We start from the raw sequence: 18,813 nt of genomic DNA, 5'->3' as shown, positions 1-18,813 counted from the left end.
AAAGGTCTATCAATAACTTAAAAAAAAAAAAAGATGTTTTAAAGAAAAAACAAAAAAATGACAGAAACCTACTGAGTTAAAAAAACAACCCACAGCAATCCCTTGGGAGACTAACACTCAATGATCAGATGTTATAGGGAATTTAAAAAAAAAAAAAAAAAAAGTCACATAAAAAACTACACTCCATGTCCTATGGAAATCTTACATCTATTGACAATATTTCCCTTCCCCTTCAAACCAGAGGCGGGCTATCTTTGCTTAACACAGCAGACAGGTTTATTCTCATCTGTCTCCTAAAGACAAAGCCCTCCAGTTATTTCTCCTATGGCTGCCACCAATTACAGAAGTCCCTTGTGTCCACACATCTGCCCTCCTCTCAGGGAAGCAGAGGTGCTTTGTCTTTCCTTCTCAGCTTATCCCTGGATCTTGACTCCCTCCACTTCCCTAGGGACTACAACCCTTCTATGATCTCCTTTCCCAACCATCTTCAAGGGCCCCCATCCTCCTCAAAATTAAGCTTTGTCTAGTATCACCTGCCTTTAAAAAAAAGAAAAGAAAGTCTTTTCTTGACCCCAGTTCACCTTTCTCCCTCACCACTCCATTGTGCTTGGCCTTGGTTAGGCTTTGAGTCATGTGTGTCCACTTTCACAACTTTAGAACTCTTTCACTCTGTAGCTAGGGCCACCACTGAAAATGCTTTTCTCCAAGGTCACCAAGGGCTTCCTCTACTAAAACTCAAGTTCATACCTCAGTTCCCAAAGGAACACATTTACCAACATATAAGAAATATAAACTTTGCCTTCTTCTACCCAACTTATATACACCACACCACTCTCCCAGTGCTGACACTGATCCCTCAATGTCATTCTTTCCTGGCACCCCTAAGAACACATATTCCTTTGCCTGTCCCTTCAAACCAAAAGTTCCTGAGGGTTCCTTCACAGATCCCCATACTTTGTAAATATCTTTCGAGTAATCTTAACCATGCTCTGGCTTCAATCACCTTCTATAAAACAGTAACTCCAGAGTTCTCAGAGTAAGTTGCCTAATCATACTCACTCCTTTATTAAAAGAACCCTGATTTTGTTTTGAACAGCACTGTGCTCTAGTTTAAAAACAGAAACATAAAAGCTTGATTTCTCTTATTTCCTTGCAGCTAAAGATGGCTCTGTGACACATTTCTGGCCATTGCAATGTCAATGGAAGTTTAATGGATGGAATTTCTGTGAAAGCTGTTTTCATTCATTATTTTCTTTGTTTTGTTTTGTTTACACAAAAAGGTACAAATCCAACTAGCACCCCCTTTGCCTAGGTGGTCCACAGGTATAATTTCTAGAAGAACAGCAGCCACTTTGTTATTTGAAGCCAAAGCCACACTATAAGGATGATAAGTCAACTGGTTCCTGATGATCTAACTACCATATATGAGCTGAACCTGAAAAAACTGAATGTAACATTTGCCTTAAGTTACTTAAGTTTAAGAAACATGAGACTAGCAAGAATTCTTGAGGATAAAGTAATTTTCTTCTATTGCACAGGCTTGGTTTTGCCACCAATCACATGCCATTCCAAGTACATAATATCTTTATAATACTGAAGTTGATATATCTAACAAGCTCTACATTTTTATATACTGTAAGTCAATCCATAAAATAACACCACTTTAAAAACTTTTTCCAATTGTAATAATACTCCACCCTCATAGAAAAGCTTAAATTCAAATTAAAAGTTTAAAAGAATAAAAATTACTTTTTACCCCATCTTCCAAAAATATTTTTAGTACTGATATATCACTGCTTTACAGTATTTAATACATACATTGCATAATATGTAAATATTAATGCTTTTCACATACTGTTGTTATAGAGTTTAATTAATTATTCTTTGAAGTGTCCCAGTTCAAGATGGCTCATCTAACTTTTTATCCTACTCAGATCACAAGAAACAGGAAAAAGCCATAACAATACTAAATATCCATCAGGAGTGATACTAGCAGGCAGGACCCTTCATCGTCTGTAAGATTTTTTTCATACCTTGTTCCCTCTGTTTGGAACACTCTTATCCCTGTTCATCATCACCTGGCCATTCTTTCACTTCCTTTATATCCCAGTCAACTGTCAATTGCCCAGGTAGACTTCCATGACAATCTCAGGTTTGCCTTTCATATGTCCCCACAGTGCAATGCCCATGCTTTGCATGTGTAAATGAAATTTTAATGCCTGTCTCCAGCACAAGTTCATACGTGATCCACTTTTTGACGGGCTATTTCTCTTCCTAATGCCCAGCACATCATCCTCCACAATCAAGTTACAGAACAGATATCATGAAATTCTGGTAAACTTTAAAATTCACAGGAACAATGTTGGCGACTCTAAAGAAGTACAAGGATATCAGGAACTTGTATCAGCTGAAAAGTCCCCCAGCAACAACTAAGAACAATACCATATCAGTACAGCACAGGCTATGAGGAGTTAGCATGAAGCCTTGCCAAATAAAACTAAAGGCTACAAGAGCCAGGTTCCCCAGGAGTCCCTGCTTTCAGTTGACTCAGTCACTGCTCCAGCTAAGAGGTGGGAGGTCAGGGCAAGTGTGCAGCTTTCTGACAGAGGCATCCTAACATAGAAGACAACAGAGTCTCTTGAACAATGAAACAGCTAAATCAAGACCCTTCTCTACAGCCTGCTCCCCTTCTTCTCCCCTATAAAGTCATCTGAGGCTCATGGCCTGACTCAGAACCTGCATTAGCTACCAGTGACAAGGAATTCTCATTGGAGCAGAGCAAATATACTTGGTGGTTGATTCTTACCTATGAATAGGGAAAGAAATACAAGAAACAGCAAATATTTGAGGTAGACAAACAGAATGTAAGAGGTACCAAACTGAACAACCAGAAGATACATCAGAAGTTGGGATTTGGAGTTAAGATCCTGGATCTGAACCCAACCCTAACTTTAGCATTTTCCCCTGCACACGTACACTCTCCTAAACCTGAGGAGACAAGGAATACAGTGAGAAAGAAACCCTAAGATGAATAAACTCAAGGAGATAACACAGCTGTGGCAAAAAGAACAGGTCAGTAAAACGTAGGTATCTATTTCCCCTCCCACTCCAGTCTCCTGAACTGATGGGAGAGACTACTGCTTTTAACAAAAATTAAAAAATCCTGGGGCTGGGCTGTAGATCAGTAGAGGAGTGATTGTCTAGTGTGTGTAAAGTGCTTGGTTTGATTCTCAGCACCACATATAAATAAATAAATAAAATAAAGGTCCAACAATTTAAAAAAAAATTTTAAAAACAAGTAAACAAAGAATCCTGGAACCTGAAAATGGTGCCATCAGCACCATTTTATGGAACACCTGGAGAACAGAAAGGGCAAAAATAGAAAGACAAAGCAATGGGTACTGAGGCCCCAAACAAAAACAAAGCCATTCCCAACACATCAAAGAGAAGCTGAGTCAACAACCACAGACAACACTGGTTTAGCAACACACAGATTAAAAATCAGTTTAGATAACTAGGCTAGTAAGTACAACCCTCTGCCCTCAACACAGAGATGAAAAAGAAACCCAAAGCAGGTGATTTATCTGAGGAGAGCTCCAAATGTACATATTAGAACTTCAGAGGGAACAGAGAAAGAAAACTCCTAACTTCTATGAAAGACAGGCATAGAAGCCAGCAAAGGGCTGGAGAAAAAGAGCATTTCTGTCTGAGAATAAGACCATGATGCACCATATGACTGAGTTAATAAGTCCTTGCATTGCCAATATGGAGGGAAGCCAGTTTGCCGGCTGACTCCCAACCTATACAGCACCCTTCAGGGAAGCTTGCCAAGCACATGCCCCATGCTTTCCACAGAGCCTTAAGTAAACCCTCCCTTCTCAGGGACCACCACATAATTAAGGAGGAAACCTGCAACAGCCACCAATATTAATTAACCCAGTCCCTTCTTAAATATGAACAGTTAGCCAAGGACCATCAGTAGGTCCTGGAGAGGAATTTGTTAAGGGTGTGGGGAGGGGGGACCCTGGAAGAAACAGGACTCTCTCTAAACAAGCTATTTAAAGTTTTTAAAAAAATTCTCCACTGGTATCCTCTGAGATTTCAAGAGTTATTAAACACCTTACAAAACAGAATACTAGAAAAAATAATTTATCAGAAACAAAGTATTTCTGGAAGTTAAAAGCAATTGCCAGGGGGCTGGGGTTGTGGCTCAGTGGTAGCGAACTTGTCTGGCATATGTGAGGCACTGAGTTTGATCCTCACCACCACATAAAAATAAAGTAAAAATATACAATAAACGTATTGTGTTCATCTACAATTTTAAAATATTTTTTTAAAAAAGCAATTGCCAAAATAAAATTTTCAAAGCAGGGTTGAATGTTAGAATGGATGGCAAAAAAGAGCTAGCAACATAGAAGTTACTAATAGAGAAAAAAAATCAAAGATATGAAAAGTAAGAGTACACTGTTGCAAAGTAGAGGAGAGATTCAGAAATTCCACAGAAATTTCTTATTAGGAAAATAGAAAAAGAGGGGAAATCTTGAGAAAAAGGAGAAAATATGACCAGATCAACAAACTGTGGATTTCCTAATAATGTACCAATCCTCCTATCTGTGCCCAATTATTACTATGGGATATATTTATATAAGTAGAGCACTCATTTTGAGAGCTGAGACTACCTGGAAATCATATGAATCTACATTTCCACCCACATTTTATAACCACCTTGCCAATTCAAAATTCTGTTTAACATCTGTCAATCTGATAGGTAAAATGTGAACTTTCATTATTTTTAATTACATTGCGTAGATAACTACTGTTCATGCATTTACTCATATTTCTACTCTGTGAATTACCAGTTCCCGCCATTGGCCATTCTATCTACAGTGTCTTATTGATTTTTCAAGTTCTCAATAGCTCAAAGATATTTGCCTTTTGTAACAGATTGCTCACGTTTTCCTGATCTGTGGTTTGTCTATACTTGTTTATGAGTTCCTGTGTCATAAAAAAAATATTCTAAATTGTACTTTTTGGTTCAATTGCATAATTATAAAAGCAGAAAGTCATCTTTCACCTTTAAAGTATTAAAATTTTCAGCCTTTCTTCCAGCAAGGCTTTTGATCCATTTGGAATTTCCTAAATGCAAAGAGGAGAGTAATAATGCAACTTTTCTCTCCAAATACTACCAAGATGTTCCAACACCATTTCTTGAACAAGGCAATCAGTTTCTTACTGCTATGTAACAAATCAATCCAAAGCTCAAGATGAGAGTGAACCTCTCTTTCAAGTCTCCATGGGTCAGAAATCTGGAAGTTTAATTCCACAGTTTTGGTCTGGTTACATTTCATGAGGTTGTACACAAGATATCTCTCTGAGCTGCAGTATCTAAAGGCTTCAGCAAAACTGAAGATCTTCTTCCAAGACGGCATTCACATGGTTAACAAGTGGATGCTGGCTGGCTAATACCTCATTTTCTCTCCATGTGGACCTCCCATAGGGTTCCTGGGTGTTCTCCTAACACAATAACTGGCTTCTTCCAGTGCGAACAATCCAAAAAAGCACAGAGGTTGCAAAGTCTTTTATGAATAAGCTTGGAAGTCATACACTATCATTTTCATGCTATCCTCCTGGTTACATAATCAGTTAATGTGAGACAGGTCTATACAAGAATAAAAATTATAGGAAGCAAAGGTTATTAAGAGCCATCTTTAAATTAAACACATTTAATTTAAAATAAAACATTTTGGACATACACTCAACCCCCATATATACATTGGTTTAATTCTAGATTTTATTTTCTGTCTACTCCTAAGCTAGTATTACATTTAATATTTATAGTTTTATATACAGAGATATGAAAAATTGTGCTCTATATGTGTAATAAGAATTGTAATGCATTCCACTGCTGTCGTGTATTAAAAAAATAAAATCAATAAAAGATTAAAAAAATTATAGTTTTATCATAAGTTCCTTATGTATAAAGTTAAGTTTGTCTTCATTGGTGTTCATTTTCCAAGTTTTTCTAAAAGCCCAAATATTTATTCTTGCAAATGAATTTCAAATTAACTTTATTATATGTGGGAGACTACAGACTGACTAGCAGGGGATTTTGACAGATACTATGTAAGGAAAATGCTGATACAGCACCATTAAATATATAACATTACGGTACTCAAAATACTTTATTAAATGATTGCACATTCACCAAGAAATATTTAGTAAATGTCTTATGTTGCAGATTCAATCAGATATGTTGGATATACAATGGTAAACTAAGGAGACACAGTTCCTATCCTTTAATGGAGTAACAAGCTGAACTGTAAAGAGACTGCATAAAATACACGATCACATGACACAGGGTTTAAACCAATGAGCATAACAAAGGGAGTTAATTGATTATGAAAAGTCATACATAGACTCTCTTCAGTACTCCTTAATCTGAGACCTGAAGGATGAATAACAATTGAATAGGTTGGGTGGGGTTGGGGGCAGTAGTTACAAATACAGAACATATACAATTATAGCTTTTGTAAAAGTCCTGAAGTGGTAAAGAACTTACCTTTTTCAAAGCAGTGAAAAAGGACAGTAAAGATATACCATAGGGAAGGTGATTGGTGGAGCAGGAGACTGGGACGTAAGGTGGGAGTCGCTAGTGCTTCACAGAGATCCTTGGAAAGCGAAATGGAGGGGTGTGTGTCTAACCTGATGGTCTGCAACCTGGCCTACAGCAGGAAGCTGGAGGAGATGAAGGAGAGCATCCTGGCCGATAAATCACTAGCTACTAGAACTGACCAGGACAGCAGAACTGCGTAGCACTGGGCATGTTCAGCCGGACATACTGAAATTGTTTAGTTCTTGCTGCAACTTGGAGTGCCAGTGAATGATAAAGATGATGCAGGCTGGTCTCCTCTTCATATTTCTGCTTCTGCTGGCCAGGATGAAATTGTAAAAGCACTCCTGGGAAAAAGTGTGCAAGTGAATGCCATCAATCAAAATGGCTGTACTCCCCTACATTATGCAGCTCCAAAACCAGGCAAGAGATTGCTGTCATGTAGAAGGTGGGGCTAATCCAGATGCTAAGGATCATTATGAAGCTACAGCAATGCACTGGGCAGCAGCCAAGGACACTTAGCCTGTGAAGAGGAGAGAATAGAAGCAGCAAAGCTGCTGGTGTCCCAAAGGAGCAAGTATATACATTGAGAATAAGGAAAAAAAAAAAAAAAGACACCCCTGCAAGTGGCCAAAGGTGGACTGGGTTTAATACTCAAGAGAATGGTCGAAGGTTAAGCAGCTTGGATATATTCTTTCTTTGTATATTTTGTTGTCCCCAGGGTTCCAGAACCTAAGGCACTTGTTCACAGAATATCACACCTTCAAAATTGTGTGAATGTGTTGTATTGTTCCTGCTGAGGTACTTGTTCTAAGCTTACAACTTGCTTTTTAGGCGTCTGAATAACTGTTGAATTGTACTGTTGTCCTGTGTTCTTCTGTATTAAATTTTGATTATTTCTCAGTGATTCTGTGACTGTTGTGGGTCTTCATCACCCTCTAGTATATCTTCTCTCCCCTTCTGAAGCAGAAGAATCCCAGACCAGTTTTTCTGTCAGATGTTTCTAGGTGGATTTTGTTATGTTCCTCTATTGAGTTGAAACACAACTTGTTTTTCAAGCTCACTCAGAAGCCTATGCCAAATATTTCTGTTTTTTCAACTGGTGAGGATTAATTTATTTTTGTTGTAGGAGGAATACTGATATACTCTAGAACCAAATTTTAAGTTGGTGGGTATATCAATAACTGTATGTACCCATGCATCTTTCTGATAAGCTGTTTTCCTCCAAAACAAGATGTATTGTGTTTAAAAAGGAAATGTTAAAGTACCTGTATTGGTTCACCATGTATTGAAAAGAATATCAAGCTTGTTCAAATGATATGTAACCAAAAGGTATTTTGATTTGTATTTCAGGAACTAAAAAAATAAAATATTGAAAGAAAAAATATATATACCATAGGGAAATTGGGGAGACATAAGTACAGTGGCCAAGGACATAGGAAGGAGGAAGATCCTAGAGTGTGCCTCAGATAGACCATGGGGATCTTCCAGAGGAAAAGGCAGAATGCACTGCCTCCAGGGTTTTGATTGGCTAAGAGGCTAAAACAAAGCAGTTAAACTCCCCAAAGACAAAGCAAAGATGAAGGCTGAAAGCCAAGGAAGAAAAAAAAAAACCTTTTTATTAAGCTCAGTAGCTGATGACAATCTTTCAGATTGTCTTCTGTCAGAGGAGGAGTCTCAAGTCTTCCAGAAAGTTGTCAGGTGCCAAGTAGAAAGAAATAACATCAGTTAAGCGAGGGAGCCTTGCTACTAAGGGAATGACTTGAAGCAATAGTCCCAATACTAGACTCAGATCATCTCCCCATCAACCAGCCCTCCAATTACAAATCATACAATGCTGTGAATCCAAAGACCTCCACTACTCCAACTACCTTTGGTATCAGAACATCAAGTTGTAAAAAATGCACAATTTAGATTGGGATTACATTGAATTTAGAAACCAACACTGATATTTTACAAAGTTGACTATTCTTATGTAAAAATAAGATAGGACTTCAGGTTTTCAAGTCTTTATGCCTCTTTAAAATGCTGCAGTTTTCTTAACATAAAATCATATGTTAAGAAATGTTACAAAGTTTACTTCAAGCTTTTTGATTTGAAATGATGAATGAGGTCTCCTCTATTATTGATTATAAGTGGTTATTGTTGGTGTGTACAAGAGTATTGCATTATGTGAAAATTTTGTTCACTTTTATTTTTCCGATTGTATTTTCAAATTTCACTAATTCTGCTTCCTCTTTTTTGCCATTTACTATATATTTTCCAGGGTTAAATAACAACATATCACACTTCCACACCAAAAAATATTAAAATGGCACTGATAACCGTATTTGGGAATTTGAAGTAAACGTTTCTAGGGCTTCAGCATAAAAAATATTGACTATTAATTTAAGACACATCTGACTATGTTAAGATGGGAAACACTCTTCAGTCCTTATGTTATTAGAGGTTTTCTTTTTAAAAGGAATAAATATTAAATTTTATTGAATAACTTCCTAACATCTATCAAGACTTATGAGTTTTCCCTTCATTCACTTGTTCCTAACTTGAATGATATAAAATTCCTTCACACTACTCAATCATTGATAATACTAAATAGAATATATTCTAATTTTTTAAAATCAATTCTTGGGCTGGGGATGTGACTCAAGCAATAACGCACTCGCCTGGCAAGCACGGGGCGTTGGGTTCGATCCTCAGCACCATATAAAAATAAAGATGTTGTGTGCACCAAAACCAAAAAATAAATATTAAAAAATTCTCTCTTTAAAAAAAATCAATTCTAATTTTTTTTGCTGGATTCTGTTTAAAAATGTTAAGTTTCAACATCGAAAGTCTTAATTTTTCCCCCTATGTTATGTTCTTATATTTTTAAATTAGGAATACAATAAAAATCTTAGTTTCTGAAATGTTAGAATTTAGATCTATATTTTAAAATAAAATCTATCACTTTCACGCATTTGCAATTCTGCCAGGACAGCCTACAATGTACAGTCCTACACCACAGACTATCTCCCTAGCCTAGCTCTTTGTCATTGTGTATCACTTAATATGTACTGAGGAACAAGTAACAAAAATTCCACTTTGATAACAGACTGATCATCCCCACATAAAGATACAGCCAGAGGAAGAACCATTTCCAGGTTCCTTAGACCAGAGGTCCAAGATGTTCTTTAGAACCCAGGTAGTTCTCCCCCACAACTCTGCCATTTTCAGAGCATGAAATTTGTCCTCATATTAGCTCTCTTCCTAGCTTCAAATTGGTTTAGGAGGCAACTGTGTTCTGAAGCACAGCGGTTTTCAATTTTGACTAAATTAAATTTATCAAGTTTTTCTTTTATCATTTTTTCATATCATTTCTAAGAAAGTACTTACTTAACCCCAGGTTTACCTTTAAAAGTTCTGTCATTTCAACTCTTAAATTTAGGTCTGTAATATATCTTGAGTTAATTTTTGTGTAGGGTATAAGGTACGGTTCCTTTTTTTTTTTTTTTGCATTTGAATATGCAATTACTCTATCACCACCTGTTAAAAAGACTATTTCTTTCCCACTGAATAGTCTTTTCAACAGTGCTATGACAATTTCTTTCCCATTAGTTAGCTCTTAAATCTAGGAGCCCAAACCATGAAGCCGAGGATGGAATGGATTCCTGACAAAATCATGAAGCTTTATAGGAAGAAAGCAAGGGCTAATGGAAGCTAGTAAGACAACCAATAATGTGGCAAAGGGTTAAAAAAATAAATAAAAACAAACACTGCTATGTCTGTTAGGAATAATTTAAGTTAGCACAGGTATGATCCCTTCATTTACCAAGAAAAATTCTGGGCCTGTGTGTTGCAGGGAAACAGTGAGCAATTTATATTTTTCTAGAAAAGTATCTACTTTGTTTCAAATTCATGGTCACATATATTTTTTCATTCCTTATTTTCTATGTTGTTTGCCCTGTAAGATTACCCAAAATCTTACTTAAAATATTGGAATTTTTCCCCAAAGAAAAGTCCTTAGATTTATCAGCTGTACTGTTAATGGTTTTGTGCATATTTCTTTATTTAACTTTAATAGTATTCCTTATGATTTCTTTTACTTTTTAATGTCTAATCTGCAATGCATGACTTTTATTCCCTTTTTCTTAAAAAAAAATCAGTATCTAAACATTATAATTTTCTCTATTTTGCTTCTTTAATCACATCTCAGTGTTAATATGTATTCTACTACAAAATTCTTTCTAGAAAATTTATAATTGCAGTTTTGCATATGTCTTTTACCCAATCAAGAATTACTTAGGAAATGACTTGGGAGATATGAAAATCATAAAAAATCAGATTTTATGCCTATGTAATATTTTTGAAATTTCACTACTGTCAGAGAATAAATTTTGCATCATTTTTAGTTTGTTCAAGTTTTAGATTATTTATGGCCTAGAATAAAAACAAAATTTCCTGTGGTCCTAGAAAGAAAGTGTTTACAGGGTACAAGTCTCAATGTATTTCCCTTCAGTCATCCTTAATATTAGGGGATTTACAATCTCTATTATCTTTCCCCACTGTGTCACTTCATCTGTCAAAGAGAGGTAGTGTCTCATTACTCTTACTTTGCATTCCCAATAATGTTTACTATGATGTAGCTTATAAAAATTCATGGTATTTATTGTGGCTTATGCCTTTTGTCTTCATAGTGCCCCCCCACCACACACACACACTTTGTTGTTTTTATAGTACTGGGGATTGAACTCAGGACTTCGCACATGCCAGGCAAAACACTCTACACTGAGATATACATTCCAATCCATTTCAATTTTTGAGACAAGGCCACACTAAATTACCCAAGCTGGCCTAGAACTTCCAATTCTCCTGCCTCAGGTTCCCAAGTTATAGGCCACCATGCCCAACTTTGTCCAATTTTAATGCTTTATCTTAGAATACTCACATTCTTTGTTTGCATTTATCAATTTCTTTAAGCCTTTGAGTCACTTTATTTGAAAGTGCCTTTCATAAAAGATGTATATAGTTAGATTTTTTGTTTGTTTGTTTTAATGAGCGGGCTTTTAATTCTCTAACTGTAATTCAGGATACATTTTCCTTTGGATGACTTGATTTCCTGATAAGTTAAAATAGCCTACCCTGTACTGCTAACCACTAATTATAAGATATGACACATAAATATATACCAATTTCCCTAAAGGTCAGGAGATAGTAAGACTTCATGCCACCTTCTTCCTTCAAAATATGAGAAATAAGCTAAAATCCAAGAGTGATCTCTATCACAAATGAAAAACATGAATTTAAGTAACTTTTTAAAGGATGGATAGAACATGTTTACTCATTAAATAGTACATTAGTAAAGTATCTGAAAACAGTTCTGGGCCACAGGCTTATACACATCAGGCATTTAATAGATGAGATGCCTGAGATAAACCTAATTTGTGTTCTTTTACAGGTAACCTGCTTTACCTCCTGGGGGACTGCTTTATCCCTAAAATTCAAATATTTTGCTAGGCAGGTCTAAGCAGGAAACTTTTCCATTAATTTTGGCTGATTCTCAGGGGTCCTTTTGCTATTTACTCACACTTTTCTTTGGTGCAGGAAAGTTCATCTTGATTGTTCTGATAAATGCTCTGGCTTCCAGTTCTGGAACACCTCCCAGTTAAAGGCCTTTATCTGCCCTCCACACCCACTTTCCTCATTTGCAAATCTTTGCCTATTTCTTCTGTGCATTCTGGGAGTGTTCAAGTTTGTCATCCATATGACTCTTCCATTTTCAGAGATCTGAATCTTCTTCCACAGCCTCCATTTTAAGTCTCACTGAAATGGTGATTTCTCTGCACTCAATTATCTCAACCAGCCTCTTTGACAGCTTTCCATCTCAGGCTGCTCCTTAGGACCCTCTGTTTTCTTTTCTTCTTAGGACTGTGATCTTTTTCCACTTAAGACACCAGGGGACTTATGCTAAATTACTAAATTTGTTAACCGTTTTTCACACATAATCATATTCAGAGACACACACCATTCTTTCCTTTCCTTTGTATTGTAGATGCTTCATAAGCCACACGTGAGGCTTCTTCCCTAGACACTCACTTTGGTGACAATCTAGATGACAGAATCCTGCACAGACAGGTTAATACATCCTTAGTGTCCTCAATGTCCACTAACCGCTAGCCAGCTCTCCTTTCAGGATTAGAACTGAAATAATATGTGCTCTATCCTCAGCCTGACTGGTAACATGTGACAGACATTCCTTCCAGGCATCTGGAAAGAGTACAACTTCCTGCTGAGTCAGGCCCTCCTGTCAGTTGTCACATGCACCACAAGCACACAGAATGCAATTCTCTCCCTTTTTCCACACTAGCTTCAAATGCTTTCCAATTCATCCCCTCCCACCCCCAACATACACACAGCACTACAGGTAGAGTCCAGGGCCTCAGGAATGCTGGGCAAGTGCTTTACAACTGAGCTATAGCCCGAGCTGTAGCTGGTGTGACTTGCACCCAGGATGGTGGGCACCCTTTGCATTTCCCTCACATTCCTGCTGCTGGGCTGCACATTGAAAGCTACAGATGTAAATCAAAGTGAAAAGAAAAGAACAAGTAAAGATGGAAAGAGGTGAAAGACCCTGGCATGACAGGGTTCACAGTGATAAACCTTTGCCACTCAGCATATTCCTCAAGCTTCCAAAACGTAAACACACTACCTAAGTTTTAAATATGCCCTACCTTTTGTAGGGCCATCCATCCTACTCGAGCTCAGAAAATGAAACATATGCTATGTGGTCCAAGACTATTCTTAATCCATTCCACCAACCATACTGCATATGGCTTTTGCTTTACAGGGCAACTGCTATGTTTGTCATCTTTGTGGATACTTTAATAAGAATTTGTTAGTAGTATATCAGGCCCAAGTCATGTGTCACCATGTTATGCCCAAAATGTCAAACATTAAGAGGTGGTTTCCTATTTGAAATAAGTATATCATCTTCCACCATTTTAGTGATAACTCAAATCACAGCCTGCACTTATACATTTAATGCATGCTTTTTTTTAAAAAAAAAAAAAAAAAGACAAATTACTTTTCACATCATTCTGAAGTCAGGATACAGACTTATAAAGACCAACTAATGGCAATTGTCTTTTCTCCCTAAGGCTAGCATTTGTGTGGCTGTCTCTTGGTTGGCACACCCTGTACTGCTGAACATGAGCCATCTGCTTTGCTGTCTGGAAACACCACTCATCTGATACTCCCCTGCCAGTGAGAAGACAGTGCTGAAAACCCATGTACTTATGAAGCAGATCTGTTTTAGATATTAACTATCAAACTGCACTCACTAAAGCCATATGCATATCTCCACTCAAAATCAGGTCTAAATTCCAACTTTATCTTAAGCCCATGTCATGCTCTGAATCCAAATAAGATCACAGTAATGTTAATTTAAAGACATTGTAAAAGTCCTATTCCTTTGGTGTTAAATTGTCCTTCTGGATGAAGGCCACTTGCCACCACCATCCCCCAACCCCACCCCTCTGCCCCTGGCCTAGAGTGCTGTGCTACAAGTGCAAGCTAGTTGGGCTCCACACTGTCCTGAAATACTCACATTAAGAAAGTGAAATATTACATGCCATAAATATGAATAAAGATTTATTTTTAATAAGTCAGAAGCAATATACCACAAATTTTATAGGTTTTTCATTATAAATAAAGGAATAACTTCAAACCTTCAAATTAATTCACACAGGTTACTACAAGTGGTAATGTTTTACTGATTCACCATAATTCTTCAAAATCAACTCTTCAGTAGCAATATAAATGAAAACCAGAGGAAACATCTCGTTTCATGTTATCTGTTTTTATTTGCTTCAGTGTGAGATGTAAAAGAAAAGATAACTAAGTGGTTTCCAAAAGCTGCTCTATAATTGAGAACATTTACTTTTACCAACCTTACTTATAATGGGCCAAACATTATTTTGTTTTGCAAGCCATATAATCCGTAACATCTACTCAGCTTGTAGATTAAGAGCAAAAGTGGCCACAGATAGCATAAAATGAATGAGCATGACTGATTCAATAAAACTTTATTTTCATTATTTATATTAAATGAGACACCAGGAAAAAGTACAATGTAAACAGATATTATAACTTGAGACAACACAATTCACAGAATGATAAATTTCCTCTCTTATACACAGAGACAATAGGTAACAATATTTATGTTATATATATCAGTAATCAAATACTAGATGAAACATCTTCTGTTTAGTTTCTACTATGTATCAAGCACTGTTCCAAGTGCCTTGCATTAATCATTGTACTGAGTCTCATAACAGCCCAGGGGATGTAGAATGGAGTGGGAATAGAAGCAGTGCCAGGTTCCATCATAACACTTCTCACTTCTAGAAGTAGAAATGATGAGTAGACACCAAAGGTCCAAATGGCACACATTTGACAAAGTCCTGGTTTCTAGTGGGTCTCCTCTGCAACAATCCTAATTGCCCTTCAATCCTACCATCCCGTGACCTAAACCCCTCTGTGCTGATTCAATTCTCAAAGCATCATTTGCATTCTATCTTCTCTACTCCACACTGAGTGTTCTGCTTCAAAGCTATGAAAACTGGATGAAAATATGAGAGTAAGAGATACTGACTATGCAATCCCTCCAATACCATATAGAAGAGAATAAATGTTTCCCAGAAAAGGGATTACCTGGGCAACAGGTAATTTTTAAATGTTCACTTAATCATCCATCTCCTAGAAAGGGTGTCAATGGCAGGTGTACACAGTTTCTAGCTCTCAGAAGAGTCCTAAAAGCCCTTTCTTTTCTTCATAACAGCAGACACAATCATGCCTCCTATAATGGACTCATTCTTACATTTTTCATTTATTTCAGATCTTTGTATTCACAGAAGTCATTATCATTGGGCTTAATTTTAGTTGGAGGACTATAAAATACTCATAAATATGTGACAGAACTCCTTCCTATTGCAGATCACTCTCTCATAATTATGACTTCTGCAGTAGAGCTGATGATGTGGCTATATCACTTTTTAATAGTTTCTCAGCAATTTTCAACCTTAAAGGGAATATTGTTAGCAACAAAAACATTCAATAAATTTAAGAATTTTCTAATTATTCTGACTTTCTGAGAGAAACATTTTCCCAATATTCATTTTGTTCTTCAATTTTGTTACAGTGGTTTATAAATAAAATAATAGTTTAAAAATGAAGTAAACAAGACCTAATCATCATCACCCAAACAATATACTGCTGTCCCTGGAGGGATACGGCTATATTAAGATTTTATCTTTAAGGTAACTGTGATTTGACTGAACTCAAACTAACAACAAGGAAATGGGCAGTTAAACAGACTGAAGGAGAGTTAAATTATGACAATCTAGTGCCCACACCAGCAGCTTACGGCCCATGGACCAAATATGCCTACTCTTTCCCTTCTCCTCCCATCCCCCACCTATTTTTGCAAATATAAGTTTTACTATATTCATTTATATAAAGCTACTTTTATGTTAGCCATGAGTAACTGTGAGAGAGACTATATAGCCCAAAACACCTAAAATATTTACTTCTGTCCCTTTATAGAAGTAGTTTACTTTTCAACATATAATGTAGGAGCAATTAGACATTCATGGATTAAAAAAAAAGAAAAAAGAAAAACCCTAATCTGTATGCAAAATATAACTGAAAATGGATCATGGACTTTAATGGGACACATAAAATTATGAATTTAAGAAAGACACAAAGGAGAAAATCCTTAGGAATGAAGGACAGGCAGAATTCAGTCTTGACACCAAAGAATGATCCATAAAAGGAAAAAAAATATACCAATTTGACTTCAACAAAATTAAAGACTTTTTCTCTGCAAAAGATTCTGTCAAGAATATGAAAAGAAAAGCTTGCAGATGCCAGTGTTGCCTGGTGCTGCCCACTTCCAGTCATGGTCAATCCTACTGTGTTCGTCAAGGTCACCATCAACCGCCAGTTTGGGGCCACATCTCCTTGAAGCCATTTGTAGACAAAGTTCCAAAGACAGAGAAAACTTTCATGCCCTGGGCACTAGAAAGAAAGGACTTGGTTATAAAGTTTCCTGCTTTCACATAAATCCTTCCAAGACTCATGTGACAAGGTGTGGACTTCATATGCTGTAATGGCACTAGAGGCAAGTCCATCTACAGGAAGAAATCTATGATAAGAACTTCATCCAAAGCCTACAGATTCTGACATCTTATTCATGGCAGATGCTGGACTAAATACAAACAGTACCCAGATTTTAAGCTACACTTCCAAGGCTGAGTGGCTGGATACAAGCATGCAGTTTACAGAAGGTGGAAAAAAAAAAGATGAACAAAGCCATGGAGCACTTTGGGACCAAGAATGGCAAAACCAGATAGAAGATCATCATTGCCAACTGTGGACAACTCTAATACATTTGACTCATGTTTATCTCAACCATGAGACCATTTCTTTTACAGCTCAGGAAAGCAACCTTCCACCCCATCTGCTTGCAATATCCCATAACCTCTGTGGTCTCACAACAGTTCTTGGATTCCAGATTTTCCTTATTCCCTCTAAGTCTAGATGGATTCAGAGTTAAGTTTATGATTAAGAAATAAAAACCAAATAAGAAAAATGATCATGAAAAGAGAGCCTACAGAGTGGGAGAAAATATTTATAAGCCACACATTCAATGAAGTATCTAAAATATATAGAACTTTCAAAATTCAACATTGAAAAAGAATCAAATTAGAAAATAGAAAAGACAGAGGCATTTTACCAAAGTCAATGGATATACAGATGACAAGCACTTGAAAAATGTTCAACATTAGGGGAATGCAATTAAAACCAAAACAAAGTATCACAACACAACTCTCAAAATGACTAAAATACAAGGTACAATAGTTCCCCTACTTTTCATGGTTTTAGTTACCTTTGTCAACATGGTCCAAAAATATTCAATGAAAAATTCCAAAATAAACCATTCATAAGTTTTAAATAATTTTATTACAGTTTATGGTTAGTTGTTTATTTTACATTGGGCCTCATTTATGAATTAAAATTAGCACAGTATGGGAAAAAGCATAGTACATATAGAGTTAACACCATCCTTGACTTCAACTATCCACTGTGGGTCTTGGAACATAACCCTGCATTAAAGGGAACCACTGCAATGACATCACTGAATGCTAATGAGGGTATGGAAAAACTAGGTCATTCATACATTACTGGTAATAATGTAAAAAACAATACAGCCACTTCAGAAAAAGTTTTTTAAACATTAGATGGGTAATGGACATATGACCCAGCCATCATATTCCTGGGAATTTATCATTTAAAAAAAGAAGGAAAAAAAGACCTATACACAAATGCTTATAACAGCTTTATCTGTAAGAGCCAAAACATGGAAATAACTTGTATGCCCTTGATGAATGAACAGCTCAACAAACTATGATACATAAATTCCATGGAATGCTACTCAGTAGTAAAAAGGAATAAGCTATTATTATACACAACAAACTGAATGAATCAACAAAGAATTATGTTAAATTTTTTTAAATCCTTAAAAGTTCCATAGAATGCTCTTATTTGTAAAAGATTCTTGAAACGATAAATTCATAAAAATGACAACGAATTAGTGGTGGCCAGGAGTGGTAGGAAAGGCAGCAGAAGAAAATAGGTGTGGCAATCAGAGGTCAACATGAGGGGTTCTTATGATGGAAATGGTCTATACCTGGGCTATATCAATTTCAATGTCAGCATGTGACCACTGGGGAGGGGGACGCTACATAAAGTGGACAGAGGCTGCCCCCCTCTCTCTCTCTCTCTTTCTCTCTCTCTCTCTCTCTCTCTCTCTCTCTCGTAACACAACTGCATATAAATCTACAGTTGTCTCAAAATAAACTTGACTTAATGGAATAAATAAAACTTTAAATGGTTAAACCACATTGACATGAGATACCAGCAATTATCATCCTAAAATTATCCAAGTTTTCCTTAGAAGTCTGGTAAAACAAGCATGGAAAACTAAACAGGAAAGTATAAACAATAATCACAAAAGGTACCTTCTAAATGGTTCATGAAAATATCTTCCAGGAAGAAAACTGGTTATACAACCATATTTCTCAGTAAATATTGTTTTCTTCAAGTTAATTATACCTTTCAATACTACTTCACTGTGCAGAAAGTTCACATGCAAAATAAATGCA

General features: G+C 36.5%; 1 protein-coding gene and 1 pseudogene across 1 annotated transcript in view; one reads left to right on the top strand and one right to left on the bottom strand.

The window, feature by feature from the left end:
• Sdk1 (sidekick cell adhesion molecule 1) overlaps positions 1-18,813 on the bottom strand; it is an 866,268-nt gene that overhangs the window by 784,200 nt on the left and 63,255 nt on the right. The gene's annotated exons all lie outside the window — the stretch shown is intronic.
• Positions 6,682-7,132, top strand: LOC143385339 (26S proteasome non-ATPase regulatory subunit 10 pseudogene; annotated as a pseudogene).

The sequence above is a fragment of the Callospermophilus lateralis genome, chromosome 19 (genome assembly GCF_048772815.1).
Source record: "Callospermophilus lateralis isolate mCalLat2 chromosome 19, mCalLat2.hap1, whole genome shotgun sequence".
In the NCBI taxonomy this organism is placed as follows: Eukaryota; Metazoa; Chordata; class Mammalia; order Rodentia; family Sciuridae; genus Callospermophilus; species Callospermophilus lateralis.
Note: the sequence above shows the minus strand (reverse complement) of the source record. Positions and strands in the feature narration are given on the sequence as shown.